This window comes from Mauremys mutica, chromosome 7 (genome assembly GCF_020497125.1).
Source record: "Mauremys mutica isolate MM-2020 ecotype Southern chromosome 7, ASM2049712v1, whole genome shotgun sequence".
Lineage (NCBI taxonomy): Eukaryota > Metazoa > Chordata > Testudines > Geoemydidae > Mauremys > Mauremys mutica.
In genome coordinates, this window is record NC_059078.1 from 62271964 (window position 1) to 62288013 (window position 16050).

Below are 16050 nucleotides of genomic sequence, written 5' to 3' on the forward strand. Positions count from 1 at the left end.
TTCAGTACTGAAAAAAAAAGTGGCTGGAACTATTTGGCTAATTAGAGTCAAATTTTCAAATAGTTTTGGGTCGACCGAAACTGCACTTATTGGCAAACTAATTGGATTAGACCTGGCTGAAAAATTTCACACAGAGTAACTCCACTGAATTCACGGCAGTTCTTCCGGACTTATGCTATGTCACTGAGAGCAGAATTTGGCCCACAGTGTTGGGTGAAGATGAACTTTTGGCATGAGGGCCAGATTCCAATCTCAGTTATTCTGGGGAAAGTCCAAGGTAGTGTCACTGAAATAAGTGCAGTTACTGCTGATATACACTGGTGTAACTCTGATCAGAATCTGGCCCTCAGCCTAAAAACTGAATGCTGGTGACACATGAACAGCTCAACCTATGCCCTTCTGTACATTAGACTTCCAACTTTTTGTAGCTGCAGAGAAAGTATCCCGAGTCGTTTCCCACCCGAATAATAATAGAAGAGTTGACTTAATAGCAATTATGGGCCCCTGCTCAGTTCAGCAGGAGGATCCAGTGTGTTTGATCTATATCTGGTCTCCTGCTGGAAAGACCAAAATAATCTAAGCAAAACAGCATTAACAGGAAGCCTGCTTTTTTCAGCAAGAATAACTGAAAGAACATAGAATCTTAAATACAGTGGGCTCTAAATGCATTGGTTTTGCCATGAATTATGTCCATTGTTACATCAGCAGTGCACTGCATAATTCTGGGATTGCCCGTAGCTCCATAGTTCCACACACATATGAGTTTAGCCAACACAAATGGCACTCTCATACTTTTACTGGTGTAAATGAAATATTCAAGTATGAAACAAGGTAACTTCAAATAACCGGATCAACTTGATAGCAAAGGGGACAAGGCTTTGGACAGGAATTCCGCTAGACTTACTCACTTACTATCAATACGAAGGCCTAGGAAAGGCACTGTTGGGGAATACTACCTTAAAATGACTCCCATAGAGCTAGCTGACAATTTTTTAAATTATAAGACGTATGTATTTATTGTAAAAAAAAAAAAAGAGGGTTCATAAAAAAAAATTCATCTCCTCTAATAAGTCTTTCATTACATTTTTGTTTTTCTTTAAAGAGTTTTGTTGAAAGTGTTACTTTCTTTCTGAAAATAACACTTTCAACATTTTGTTTACTGTTTTCCAACTGACATTTTTTTGCAAGACAGTCAAAAAATGGGGAAAATAGGTTTTTTCTGCACTTCCTTAACTTTTCAGATTTTCCCAGAGGAAAATCATTATTTCTTGACAGGAAAGTTTGGAATGGGGAGTTTCCCTGCAAAAATTCCCCAGGGAGAACTCCCATTTTCTAGTCTCCCAGAGCTAGAAATGCACCCAATTTGGATCCCCAGATCCAACCTTTCCCCAAACTTTGCAGCTGTTTGGATTCGGATCTGACTCCAGATCTGAATTTGGACCTTGCACCAATCTTTTCTTGAAGCTTTTCCATGAGGCTAACTCTAGTGAGGTCAATAGCTGTTTTGAGCACAAAAGCACTAAGAAATCAGTCATTTGTATAATCTTCCATATTAATAGTTATCTATCTAGTCAATTTGTCCAAAAGATCATAATGAAGCTTAAATCAAGAAATAAAAAGTGGATCTTTCTTTTTAGCAAAGTGGAGAAACAGAAGAAGTGAAGCATTTTGCATTAAAATGAAAGGAAGCTAGATACTAATATTTTATGTATAGCTAATAATGAATAATATGCAGCTGATTTGTCTAACATATTACTGAGCTGATATATTAATTACAGCTTGTCACAAAACGGGTTTTTTCCTCAGAAAATTTTGACTTTTGATCAAAAAATAAACCTGAAAAACTAAAAGTTTTTGGTCTTCACAAACAAACAAACAAACAAACAAACCAACCATTTGAAAACATCCAAAACCCAAAAATATTCTTTGGCCAAAAACTGATGAAAACCAAAAAAATGTACAGTTGTCACCAAAAAATTTCAGGTTTTGGATTATTGGTTGTTGTTGGGTTTTTTGGTAAAAAAAAAATGAGGAAAGCAAACACTGCCCATGAAAATTTTCATTTAGTCAAAAGCCTAATTTTCCAATGAAAAAAAGTGTTAACAGAACATTTTCTACCAGTTCTAATGCCAATGTTGCGCTGCATTTATTTACAAACCCTTCTAGATGGAAATGGCAAAAAAAGAGAGTATTTTACTGGACTGTAGTTACTATAAACTAGAGATGGGCCAGACCCAGAACTCCAGATCCAAACACACCATACTCCAAGATGCAGGCTTGGAATATCATGGATCTAAGGCCTGATTTTTTTTCCTGTTTCTGCTATAAATCCTGTTTCTGAGCTGCCAAACCATCTAGAACCTCATATATAGTCTCCAGATTAATTTCTGAGACATCTACATCTCAGTCCTGTTCCCTTTGAGATATAGGATTTTTAATCACGATTAACACACAAAAAATGTCTTTCTTCCCAGCGCCATTATTTTTGTCCACGAGGAACACATCTCTCATTCTAATGCAGCATGCCACCATCATTTGTCTGTCTGAGCTGGATAATAATGGTTTTGCCTGTCTCTCTGTGTGATTGTTTTGATTACTGGAATGAACTCTTCCACTGCATGCGCATTTGTATGCCTTGACTTTGAAACGACACCCAGGTACAAAGGACAGCACTCCATCTAAAGACGTTCAGTGGATTTATTACAGCAAATCAGTGCCAACTCAGACAATCAGGTCTTCATGGCAACAGAAGCAACTCACAACCTCCTACTCCAAACAGCTACTACAATATTTAATTGTTTTATAATTCTCTGTCTATTCCTTCTTCTTCCTGCTACTTCTAGGGTATGGCACCATTCATGGCCATGGGATGAACTGATGTCCAGAACAGCCAGAGTTTTGTGACTGTTCATTCTCCCTTTTCTCTCCGGATGTTCTTTAATTCCACAGATTCGGACGTATCATCCTAACTAGCCCCTGGTGAGGATGATAGCAGTCAGTGGAAGCAGCCACCGTCCTTGCTAGGGGCCCTGCACCATCAGTGATTAAACAAGAAAGAGACAGACATCCTGTTCTCTCAAAGCTGTCTGTAGCCACAATTGCATGTGATCCCAATTCAGAGTCCTCTCTAGGAGGTATGTGGAGTCCCAGGCTATGGCAGGTGGGTGCTGGCTGCATTCCCATAAATAATTATGCTTCATAGAGGTGGCTTTATTAATATTGTTCTTGTGCTTAATTATTTCCTGGCATGTCCGTCAGGTCTATGAGCGGGTAGATACAGGAAATGTCTGTGCATTAGCACCGCCTGCAAATGGGTCCCTCTGGTCATTTTGCATGTTGGATCTATAATCCATTGGGGCCATATTCCAGGGTGGAATCTACAGTGGTATAAACTAGACCCCCTTACGCATGTCCCTACATCTAGTAACTCCTGCAGTTCCAATGTGGGAGGGAGTCTAAGTGGTTGTATATACACCAGCTGGAAAATAAAATCACAAAATCAGTCTTAATTCACCACTTTAGTTATTTCTATGCAATGGGGACACTATTTGGGGTTAAAAGGGTCCTATTTTGATTTAGCTCAAATCTATAGCATTTCCTCCCCCATTACTTAAAAATGGAGAAAGTACATTTTTTCCCTCTCCTCGTGCTCTACAAGTGACTGAACTGTTTTTGCTCAAACTTTCAAAAAAAATATTTTGGGACAGAGACGAAGCCTGGAAAATTTCAGCCCCCAAAGCAAGCACTTTGGAAAAGGAAGTGATTTTAAACAAGGGGTTAACAAAGAAACCCTTATGGGCTTATCTATAAAAGTAGCTAGCATCTCCCCCTTTATAATGCAGGAGCAGATCCTTCATCTAGGCATCCCTGGTAAAGGACAAGATCCTTTTGAAGGGGAATACTTTGATACAGTATGCTTTGCTTTCTGTTTAACAAGTTAGTAATGAAACTGCAGGCCTGATGCATTCTTATAAAGGACTTTTTCAAAGCACGCTACAATCCATAACGAACTGACCCCCACAAAGTAAATCAGTATTATTATCTCATTTTACAGATAAGAAAACCTGGACACGGGGCCAAATTCAGAGATGATGTACAAGGTGGTTCACCTATATAGTCTTTACCCTTTACATACTTACTGCTCTCATCAATGCACAGGAAAGTCTAACTGGTGTAAGGTCCAACAGGGTGAAGATACATTAATCGAGATCTTCTTACACTGTTAGTTGCTTTTCTTGTTCTGTTCCTCTCTTCCAGCCATTTGGTGTGAACTACACCAGCTTGGACTCTCCTTCACCTCGGTAAGGGGGTATACGTGAATATCAGAGATTTTACTCATCACTTCGGGATTTGACCCAAATTCAGAGGTGATATGTCAGTGTGAAGTTATAAAAGGTATAAGTTACATCAACAGAGACTCCTGTCTGATTTTGGCCCAGAGGAGTCCAGTGACCTGCCTAGGGTTACAAGCCAAGTCTGTGGGAGAGGTAAGATTTGCACTCAGGAACCTCTGCTTTCCTGTCATCTATTTGGCCTCTTCAAAGTATCTCCTAGAGGATGAATATAGATTTCATTCCAAGCGCCAGAGCTTGGAATGTGCCTCCTGAATTACCTTTGTGTGCCTTGCCCTAAGAGAGTCCAAGGAGGTGGAAATGAATGCGGGGACCCTTTATTAGCATTCTTTACACAGCAGTTTCATATCGTGCTGAAAGATCCAGTGACATGCCGTAGACAGAAGGAAAGTGGCATTTAATAGTGTAAAAAGCTGTGCATTATTGGCTGGAAATGTTTTGGCTCCATTGGATTTTAAACTTGTCTGAGTGCTTGAAAAATGTTCAGATTTAATATAATTTGATTCAAAATTCCAAGCGAGGCTCTGTGTAAAATCCTCTTATGGGATAAGTGTCTTGGTTTACAGCAGATTAAGACTCTTTCTGAAACACCCTCAAGCTCAAAAACCAATTTAAGGTGCTGGTTTCTACGGAGATCAGATTGCTGCTGGAGTCAAAATTACAAATCAGTGTCAAGTCTAATGGATAAATATTATCCACAGATTTCTGCTGGGAATTATTTGTTTCAAACTTGCTTGAACAAGCCTTCATTTTAAGAAAGGAAGGACATTTTGTTTCATTCAGAGAAGTACGGCAGCTGCAAAACAGGAAATAAAAAGGGAAATGGAGGAACTGGGAACTGGGTCCTTCTATAAATGTTTTTTTGGATTATCTCTCATAGAGTCAGAGATTTTAACATCAGACAGGACCATCAGATTATCTAATCTGACCCTCCTGCATAACATAGGCCAGAGAATCTCACCCAGAAATTTGTGAAGTGCCCCAATAATGCCTGGTTGAATATGTTCCCGGTTGCATCTGTTTCTCCATTTCCTGTTAGGGCAAACTCTCCACTCAGAGCCCTGTGATGGATCTTGACTCTAATGTTCTGCTTTCCGGTGGCATGATTTTGCTCTCTTTGCCTCATCATCACATGAGCAGAGCTCCCATTGGGCCAGATTCTGCTCTTATTTACACCAGGGTAAATCAAGTCACCTCATTGGAACCAATAGTTATTCCAGGTTTAACTGAGATCAGAATTTGCCCTGATGAAACAGCTCGAGTTAGAAGATTAGACCCTCAATGGCCTTGTAGGTGTGATCACATCTCTCTCTCGTAGCTGGTCCCAGTGACTACAATTGTGTGAAAATGACATCTAAAGGGGCTCTCCTATAGTTCATATAGATGCCTGCATGTGTAGTGTGGGAGGTCCTGGGTGCTATCTCCCGCTCACAGCTGGAAAATCACAGGGCATTACATAGGCATGCTGTGAGTGCAGAGAATATCAGAGTCAAGATCCACCTCAGAATGGAATTTTTCATCAAGAATTGTTGAAGATGACATCAAGTGGCCCCTGGATTTCAGTTCAAGCAGGAGGCACCATACATGGAAAAGCACCCAGCCATAAAAATGTTATTTTTTCTTAAGAAACATTTAATATGTGTGTGTGTGTGTGTGTGTGTGTGTGTGTGTGGTGGGGGGGGGAGGGGACAGGAGGGGTTAATCATGTCATTGGTTACTAAAGAAAACATTTTCTTTTTTGGGCCATACAATGTATTTTTAATTGGCAACTCTTAGAGATGAGAGTGCAACACAGGGTGAAGCAAACAATCCTCAACAGTCCACCAGGGGAACAACAGCTCATTACCACGGGCAAAGCTAGAGTTCAGGCTTGCTTATTTTTGGCTTCAAGTCCCTCCATTGTGGGAAAAGAGCTTTTTTAACTTTTAATAAAATCTGCACATTGTTGTTCGCCTCACTCCGATGAGGGTCTGGATTGATGTTATTATATGATCTTTGCCAGATTTGTAACTTTCTCTTTTTTTCTTCTTCTTCCTACAAGGGTAAAAGATCTTATTCCGAAACCCCACAGACTTTGCCAGCATGTGGAGATGAATAAATACTGGAAATGTCCAGAACTGCTGCCAGGTTTTGAAATGAACCAAAAATGTTTGTGTGTGAGAAATATATGTAGAGAAAGAAGGAAAAATACGCTATGGATGCTCTTGGGGTCAGGAGAGATCTCTAATAAGAAACACATTTGGAGGCAGAAATAGGATTAGTTTTACTGTGCACATTTACAAGTCCGTGAGCAGTGAGTTTGCTGTGCAGCTATTTTTATGGCTAATCGTTCATAACACACAAACCCACAGACCTCGCTCTGGCAACACTCCCGTTGACTTCAGTGGGAATTTTGCATACTGCAGGACTGGGTGCAGGATAAAATATTGCCTCTGAAGAATTGCCTGGAATTCCTTCAATGGGCACTTGGCTTAGGTATCTCGAGGATGAGATTTGAGTCAAGGTGTAGGCTGCATAAGGTTTAGCCTCATGAGACTTTTTGCCTCTATCATCATCCTATGGAATTTCTTTGCTATGACTTGCAAATGGACTTTTCACATGACTGTCAATTAATCTATACTAATAATTAACAAATGGCTTGGCTCTCTTACATACCTTTTGTCACAAAGCACTTTGCAAACTGATATGCAGGAATTGCATCACCTCTGAGGACATGCAGATTTCACACCACTACTGGGGTACGTTACAGGAGCCATGTGGATCACGTCAGAATTGCCCCATTGACATGAAGCCTCCACTGGCATAGAGGTCAAAAGCCGCATAGCATGAATCACCTCTGAGGCAGCAGTGGGAAGGGGCTTTTTGGCTAAGCACACTACGGCAAACCCCCACTCTTCCAATAACTCCCACAGGACCTTTAATGTCAACCAGAGCAGATGGGACCTGAGTTTTAAAATCATTATTGGAAAAGCCCCCAGAGAGAATGCTCCACGGAACTCAGTTATGGCCCAGTTTTTATAACACTCCCCCCCTCCTGGTGTATTGATTCTTTATTGCCATCCGATGGCTGACCGTCCCATTCAGAGCTGCGGCTGGCTTGGGGACACCAGTTGGCCAATGGACAGTAGGAAGGAGTAGATCTCTCTTATGAGCTGTTTAACCCTTTACTCTGAGATCTTTGCTACTGCATGCAAAATAGGCCCCACCTTTGGCTCATAGGGGTTAAGTAGTTAATATTCTCTGGGGCTTGACCATTTTTAAATTCACTGCCCATGGAAGGAACAAGATTGTGTTACTGAAGGTTGGCACTGGTTGGGAGTGCACAGATTTTGGAAGGGCAGCACAAAGAGCTTGGACTGGAGTAACCAGTCATCAGAGGCATCCAGTCAACTGTGGCTCCAGTGAGAAGGGGCAGGCAGCAAGTGGGGGGAGGTTCAGGTGTTGCACCTGGAGTCAGATGAGGAAGCACCTGGCTCCATGCGGGAGGTGGAATTGGTGATGGTGAGAACCCGGTGTTCTTATCAGACAGGGGCAGTGCGGAGGTGTTGCAGAGAGCTGGGTCTGTGTACGTGGTAACAGAAGGCAGGCATTGCTGCTGGGGCACCTGGAATCCTAATGGGAGGGAAGCAGTGGTTAGGCATGGAGGGGACAGCTGGTTAAACTGATTCCCTGTGTAGCTGAACCAACGGCATTTCCCATGTGTATGGTCTGGAAAATCAGCTTCTTGGCAATATATCTGCACTGTCGGCATCCAGTGTGAGTGGGGTGGTTCTACAGTGGCCCTTCTGAGAAACCTGCCCATATGTACATCATTGCTTCCGGGAATAATGCCTGTGCAAACTTCCTCTGCTCAGTGAATCAGCTTATCTAAACCACTGCCACGGTGCAGCTCACCTTCCTAAACTAGGCATGCCATTTGCTGAACCAGATTGCTCTCCTATAGTAGCAGCTTTGCACAGGTATGAGAGATCCAAACATTTTTACTGTGCTGTAAACAGTACCGGGTGTCCAACTTTGTCAGGCTGCAGGGAGACAATGCACAGGACTCACACTGTAATGGGGTTTACACTCATTTGCAAATGATTTGTTCTTGCTTCCAAGGTAACAGAGAGCTTTTCAGTGGTCTTCGGTGTATCGTAACCTTCCTTCTCAGATCTCAACTACTGGTCTGTGGCCACGTGACACAGTGCACTGTGGATTGTATCCCAGACTGCAGAGTGGATGGCTATTTTGTATATACACTAGGGGAAACACTGGGTCATGAGAATTGAGGTTAGGACAGAAACATTGCATTAGTCCAATGTGGGAAGCCAAACACTGAGTCCTGAGGCCTTCTGCTTGGTAACTGTACCACTATTTGGTGGACAAGGCCTTCTTCATGGGAGGAGAGTCTTACTCGATGACAGTGTATTAGCTCCACTTTTATGGCATCTATCTCAGAAAGTCTAAGCACCATGCAATGACATGAAAACAGAGAACAGGAAGGGAAGATCAGCTCAGGAAACAGGGAGATGGAACATCAAGGCAAACTGCTCTCCAAACAAAAAAGGGGGGTGAGGGGGCAATTCCGAGCTGGTGCCCAAAGATGGGGGAAAGGGGAAGTGGGAGCACAAAGCAGCCAACGTTGGCCCTGCTGAGCCAAACTGGACACACAGCCTTTCCAAAAAGCAGCCAGCAAGAGACACCCTCCCCACAACCATTCAGCCAAGAGCCGTCAGACTGACCTGCTTCTAGACTGAGAGGAGATCTACTCCAGCTGACCATAACTGCAGGGAAGAACCAATGCCCAGCCACTCAAAGGTATTTAGGCACCTAACTTCTATTGATTTCAATGGGAATTAGTTGCCTAAGTACCCTTGAGGATCTGGCCCTAGGGATCAAGTGTTTAGGGCCTGTAGATTAGGAAGGGGTTTATATACTAACTCTGATCTTGCATGGCATCCTGTAATAACACAGAGTGTGAGCATGAGTAGTCAGTCTGCAGGGTTCATTCTCCCACTCCTGTTCCACCAGCTGCATCTCAAAAGTGGCATGCCCCTTTAATCCTTCAGAGACCTTGCAAAGGGGCCATTTTGTTACTCTGTGCTCCTCAGTGCTTAGATCTAAGACAGCTCCTCCCAGGCCCCTCCTGAGCTATGATGATCCCAGACCCTGCATGACTCCCACTCCAGTTCTGGGCCTGAATGTTGGCCTTCACTTTCCTAGCTGATTTGCATAAAAATGTTCAATTTTTGAAAGCCAAAACTACATAAAACATGTTCTGAAAACTGAAAAATTTTACAGATTTTATAATAACCCCCGCCCCGAACATTTCAAGAAAAATGGCAATTATCCATGAACTTTGTTTTGTAGGAAAGCGTTCACTGAAAAAAATATTTTAACAAAATTTCAAGCCAGCTCTTCTGATCAAGGAAGTTCCAGACTTATTTCAGCACCAGGAAAGAGAATCGAGAACAATGTTAAAGATAAATGTTGGGTGAATCGTAATTCAACATTTCCTGCAAACATTGGTTCCTATTTTTAAATGAATTTGCTGCAGCCAGGTTCTTTCCTGTGCATGTTCCATGGGCATTTGCTAGGTCAGGTTCCTGGCAGGACTTTGTGAAAAGCACCAGCATGCCTGAACCTGAAGTTTATACTTCCACAGGAGAGTAATGACATCGGAAATACGTATGCACTCAGTGATGGAGTATAAAAGAATGCCATGTGACTTCTCTGACCAATCACAACTAATCAACCCAGTTTGTTCTCATAGCGAATACTGAATACTTAGCAATCAATTGTTAGAATTGATGGATCCCAACATTCTTTGAGTAATGTTGAATGATGAATAAGTTCAGGGAAACCACAACTTGCTTGGTGACAGACTTGGAACAAGGCATTAATTTTTCTTTATTTTCTTTTCTGCTCACAAGTATGTGCTCAGCTTTGGTTATAAAGCACCCTGGTGAGTATGATGTGAAAAGAGAAAACAAGTCCAGCTTTTGTAAGTGCCAAATTATGTTCATCAGCCCGTTTTGTAGAAACTGCAACAGAGCACAGAAAGGGCTACTAATTACAGTCAAAATATGCAAGGCTGTGGAATGTGGCGCTCTGGTTGTCTTTAGGGAACAGTAATCTTAATTGGAAGGAAGGTTGCAGCTGGGGGAAGCAGGGGCTTTTCTAAACACAAACTCTGCCAGATCATAAAGAAATGGGAAGGAATCCTGATTAAAGGGGGACTCTAAAAGAGGGGGAGTTGTGACCCTTGTGTACATGCAGCAAGCAGCCTGCTGACCCCTCCAGTACATGGGTCTAGAGTGGGTGCTCTCTAGAAGGTCATTGCCTCAGGTGAAGCTGGAAGGAGCTTTCTTGAGGCTCCCCTGCAGCTGCTACGAGCTGAGTGAGCCCTGTAGAGGACTACTTCCCCTACTGGAGCTGCAGGGACTCCGGGGAAGCCCTGTGGATTCCTGATCCCCATCCTAAAAGAAATGCAGAAGACAAGGGAGCTATTGATGGGTGGTCTGTGCCCCTGGTGGAGCTGCCAGTGATCTAACAGAGTGCAGTGGGGGGGGATGCTACCCACACCTGAGCTGCCAGAGGTACCATGGAGCCTGTTGCAGACTTGCTGCTCATACTCAGGGAGTCCTCTGAGCTCTAGCTCTCCCAGCCTGCTGCAGGAGCTCTGGATGGAGACCACCGGAGGAGACCTCTTTCCGCACTGGATCTGCCTGTGGAGCTCTTTGGAGACACATTCCCTCTACAGGAGCTACCAAAGGATGAAGAAACATGCCGAACACCCACACCTCCTCACTGGAATTGGGAAGCCCACTGGAGGTTCTCTCTACCACTTCTGGAGGCTCTTTGTTCCTTCTGGAGGTGTCAGAGATCCAGGGGTAGCCAGCTATAGGTGCCCTCCCTCCACTCATGCCTGAGCTTCCCAAGGCCTGAGGGTGCCTTCTGGAAGCCGCCATTTATAGCAGCCTGGTGTGCAGTGGACACAGGTCATAGAAATGGCATCGTGGAACTCCAGGTAGGAAGTGCTGCTATAGTTATGCACAGTTACAATGGCTGAGCCTCGATCTGGCAGACATATTGGAGCCTCCCTCTCCAGTGAGCTCCACAGCTTCTACAGAGTCAAAATAACCGACACCCTCTGGAGAATGCAAGAAATGCATGCCAGCCCTGAATCCCACCCTGAGGCTGGCACAGCATCCAGAGCCATGTCCCTGAACCCTTGCAAGGAATTTATTCTTGATTGAAACATTGTCACAATAAATGTACCTAGTCATTGAATTTGTAGCAGATGTAGGTGTCTTAGTTAATTAACAGCAGAAAGCAAAGCAAAATATACAGAGGCAAAAAATTAATCCAACCTCATGGCAAAGAAACTCTCTGTATTGCAGTTCTGTATTTCGTCTAGAACACAAACTAAAGCGAATGTGGCAAGCCATTAAAATACTGATCTTGCACTTTCTGATTCTATTTACCAGAGACTTATTATTTCTAATGTATATATGTTTTGAAGAAAGAAAGAAAGAAAACGAACAAACTTTTTGGAATATTTTCAGATAGTTTTCTGTCCCAGTTCTGATGTTCTTTTGTATTTATATGATGGAAGGATCTACAGGCCTGATGAAGATTGGCACCCCCTAGTGCTAGGTGCTGTACCTACACAAAGTAAAAGACAGTCCTTGTCTCAAATTGCTTACTACCTACACAGAGAAGACATGAGGAAGCAATATTACCTGCCTTTTACAGATGGGCAGCTGTGGCACAGAGAGAATCAATGAGTTGCCCAAATTCATAGAGGATGGCTGTGGGACACCTGGGAACTGAATGCAGGTTTCCAGGACAGTGAGTGAACCACAAGAGCTCCTTTCCTCCATCACACCTCTGATTCTGAATACATTCCAGAGTGTGCTCTTGAACCTTCGCAGCAGCCTCTTTCCCTTCCTTTCCCAGGGAAAGCTGTGCAGACTCAATCTGCAGGAGTTTCTGTTGCAAATGTGTTCTTTGGTTTTGATCCACAGATCTTAGGCCTGAGAGTTAAGCTTACTCAAAATCAACTGCTTTGGAGTCAAAACAGAGGATCAGACAGGAAGCTACAGATCAGCCCAGATTTACCTAAAACTGGAGCCAGGGTCACTTGACAATATCCATGAACCATGGCAAATCTTCCAAGGAACCTAGTGTAAATCTAGCGTTTGCAAGGGAATCAGGTGAGATTCCATTGTGAATGTTTCCCATTGCTCTATCCCTAACCTAATCCACCCAACTCCAAGACTCAGCACCGAGGTGCTCTAATCTCAGTTTGTCCTGGTGTGAGGAAACCTCCCATTGGAGTGTAAGTTTGTCTTTCATAAACGCCTGATGGAAGCACAGAAGAAGACAGGTTTGGAAACAGTCGATCTCATCCCAACAACCTAACGCAACACACAAAGCATAGACACAATATTTCACCTTAAACATCTCCTCATGGTTCAAGGCATGGATTCATCAGAGCAGTTTCTCTCTGCAATTTGAGGATGTCTTTAAAGATTAAACTCCCAGATCTCACCGTGTCTTGGGTGCCACACACCAAACCCAAATTGTACTCTCATCTTTATTAATGTGCATCTATGCCCACTGTCTGCGTTTTGGGTGTGTGTTTGGGTCTCATTGACTTCAGGTGTATGTGCACCCTAGGGCATTATTTGTCCTTTTTGAGAAAACAAATAGTCCAGTGGCTAGGGTGATATCCTAGGACTCTCAAAATCTGGGTTTGAATCCATGCTCTGCACCTGTGTGACACTGGGTAAGTTACTTAATCTTGCTGAGCCTTAGTTTCCCATCTGTGTGATACAGATAATAGCACTGCTCTACCTCACAGGGGTGTTATGAGGATAAATACATTAAATATAATGACATGATCAGATGCTACAGTAACTGGGGACCATATAATTTCCTCAGTGGGGCAACCTCTCAGAATAGGCCTCTTCTTGGTTGACCAGATTTTCTTTCCCAGCCCAAACCCCCCTATGCCAAATTTTGGGGAAGGCAGCATTGAGTCACAAGTGAACCTGGGCTTGTTCATCCACTTCAGACATCTGTATTACAGTATCTGCAGGGACTCAAACCCAGGTTATCTAAACTTCAGGCTAGCATTCTAACCACCAGCCCATCCTTCCCCTGAGAGCTGCATGGTTTCAAGTAGAAATCACACACAGCACAGTGATTTCTGTGACACTTGGGGTATGTCTACACCACAAAAAAACACCCATGACAGCAAGTCTCACTCAGGGCTCACACTACTGCGCTAAAAATAGCATCACTTGGGGTGGTGCTCAGGCTTTGAAACCCACCCCCCTCTCTGGGCCTCAGAGCCCAAGCGGGAACATCTAAACAGCTGTTTTGAGGCCCCTCACATGAGCCTGAGCCCAGAGACCTAGGAACTGAGACTTGCTGGTGCAGGTGTTTTTTGCTCTGTAGATGTACCCTTGGAGGCATTGGCTTTGTTTCACTTGGAGCATTCGCTTTCATTCAAACACAAAATTCTAACCAAAAACTACTTCCAGGCAAGCTCCCATGATCCAACGGTGCTCGGTTTCACACAGCTCCGACGGCCAGGCCTCATCACCGACACTGGAGCCTGAAGCCATTGCAAAACCCATCGAAGGCATTCAAAAAGTACTGCCTGAGGGGGAAGGCCCACGCTACAGATGACCCCATAAGGGCTGAGGCAAATACTGTAACTGTCTGTACAGACATTCTGGATGTTCTGCCATTTGATGGGAAAAAGCAGCAGACGACAAGGCTGGAGACACCAAGAAAATATGTTGCAATAGCTTTGTATATACACACCAGGGCCTGGTAAGCAATTACATATCTTTGAAGAGAGACTTCAGCTGAGCCCAGCTCAGTCAGAGGGAAGAGACCTTTCAGGATTACTTAGTAAAGCTGCTGTCTATGGAGCACAGGGTTCCCAGGTCAAGTCTCATCTGGCTGTGGTAACATGCAGGGTGCCAGCTGCCAGATGTTGGGGACTTGGTTAATTGGTTCCGTCTGCACTGGTATCCAGCCCCCAACCAGCAGATATAACAATATCCCAGGAGGTGAAATTTAAGCACAACCTTAAAGAATTTACCTTCCTGTGGCACAAAATTCCAGGTCCTACAGTGTAACGACTTTGTAAATATTGCTAAGGCAAGGCCAGCGAGGATGGAACTTGTGCAACCCTATCTGCTTATAATTTTGCTAACATCAAACAAGTGGGGCTCTGACCCAACAGTAATTTCAGGGTTGCCTGGTAACCCCTCACTGAAAAAGCTGGAGAGACTTCGTATACGAATTGGGTGAAATGGAAATGGAGGGCTGAGTATCACCAGTACGTTGACAATACCTAAGCCCAGCTGTCTCCCTTCTTTGTACATGCATTACTCCATAGGCGCGATGAGATGGAAGCCTCAGGTTTTTCAGGGAAGATGTGCAGTTGCCCATTGCTACCTTGGGTGCTCCTTGAGAGGAAGGAGTAACCCTTCTGTAGGGCCATCAAGGGATGCTGCAAGTCAGTTGATAATACATCACAGCCAGTAATATAGATCTAATGAAATCAACATGGGTTCCATATCATAGTCCATCACAGGGTGACATGATCAAACATGGACATCACTGTGGCCTTGCTTCCACAGCTAGGCCTGATAACAGTGTGATTGATGGATCCAGCTATAGGATCCAAGTGTAGCTGCAGCTGCCCCATCTCTCAATAACCTTCCTTGGAAAAGTGGAGGGGTCTGGGCATGAGGTGGAGATGAGTTGGTACCTGAGAAGGTTGCTAACAGCCAAAGAGGATTTCCTGAGCAAGTTTGAGGGCAGCTGCCATTTTTCCCTCAGGGAATCTGTTTATAACAGTTGCTGGGTGCCCAAACTCTCACCCCTGGCCCTCGCCAGCTGTGGTGGACATGGGCTGATTTCACAGGTCTCAGTGCCTCAGTAAGTGAAACTGAGTGAAAACTAACCCAGGGAGATGATGCATGGCTCACTTCCTGCCCAGACACACACTATCACTGTCAAGTTGGACTGGCTCATTCAGTCTTAGCGTTGAAATAAGCTAACAGCACATTGCACTAAGAAACATTCAGCAGTCTTGGTCAGGCTGGGTCAGGCTGTCTGGGTTAATTAGATGGGTGTGTTGGTCAGGATGTCATGGGTTCAATGGACTACGATGCTGCTGCAAATATTTTCTTAACCTTGGACCATGTCATTCTGCTTTTTGCATCCCTCCTGGCTCCCCTGCTTTTTGCATCCCTCCTGGCTCCCCTTTCTCTATCACATCAGTACTGTCCCCCCAGGCCCTTCTCTGTATATTGTTAAACTTAGGTTCTGATTCCACAGTCAGATCCCCTAGCACAGAACCCTGTACTTCTACAGAGCCCCATTCAAGTCAAGTCAACCTGCTAGCAGATTTATAGCAAGATCAGGGCCCTAGAGAACAAACTATGCCATGCAGCAGAGCCCCATATGAACCATGGTGTTATAGAAATAAACACTAGCTACAGAGTTGTGATGGAAATGAGCTGGGATAATAATATGGTTGTCATGGAGACTACATATCCCCATGTTAGCATGTGGTGCTAGAGGCATCATCTACAAGGCCAATGAAGTCTCCTGGAACCTCAGTTACTCTGGTCCCAGGCCTGAAATGTTGAATCAAGCCCCCAACTGGCATGAACTGAGCCAA

General features: G+C 43.9%; 1 long non-coding RNA gene across 1 annotated transcript; it reads left to right on the plus strand.

Annotated features, from left to right (window-relative positions):
* Positions 1-749: 749 nt before the first annotated feature.
* LOC123375005 lies at positions 750-6512 on the plus strand. Its single transcript, XR_006581288.1, has 4 exons — positions 750-831; positions 2475-3160; positions 4055-4100; positions 6394-6512. It is a non-coding gene; the product is annotated as an uncharacterized LOC123375005 (long non-coding RNA).
* The last annotated feature ends 9538 nt before the right edge of the window (positions 6513-16050 follow it).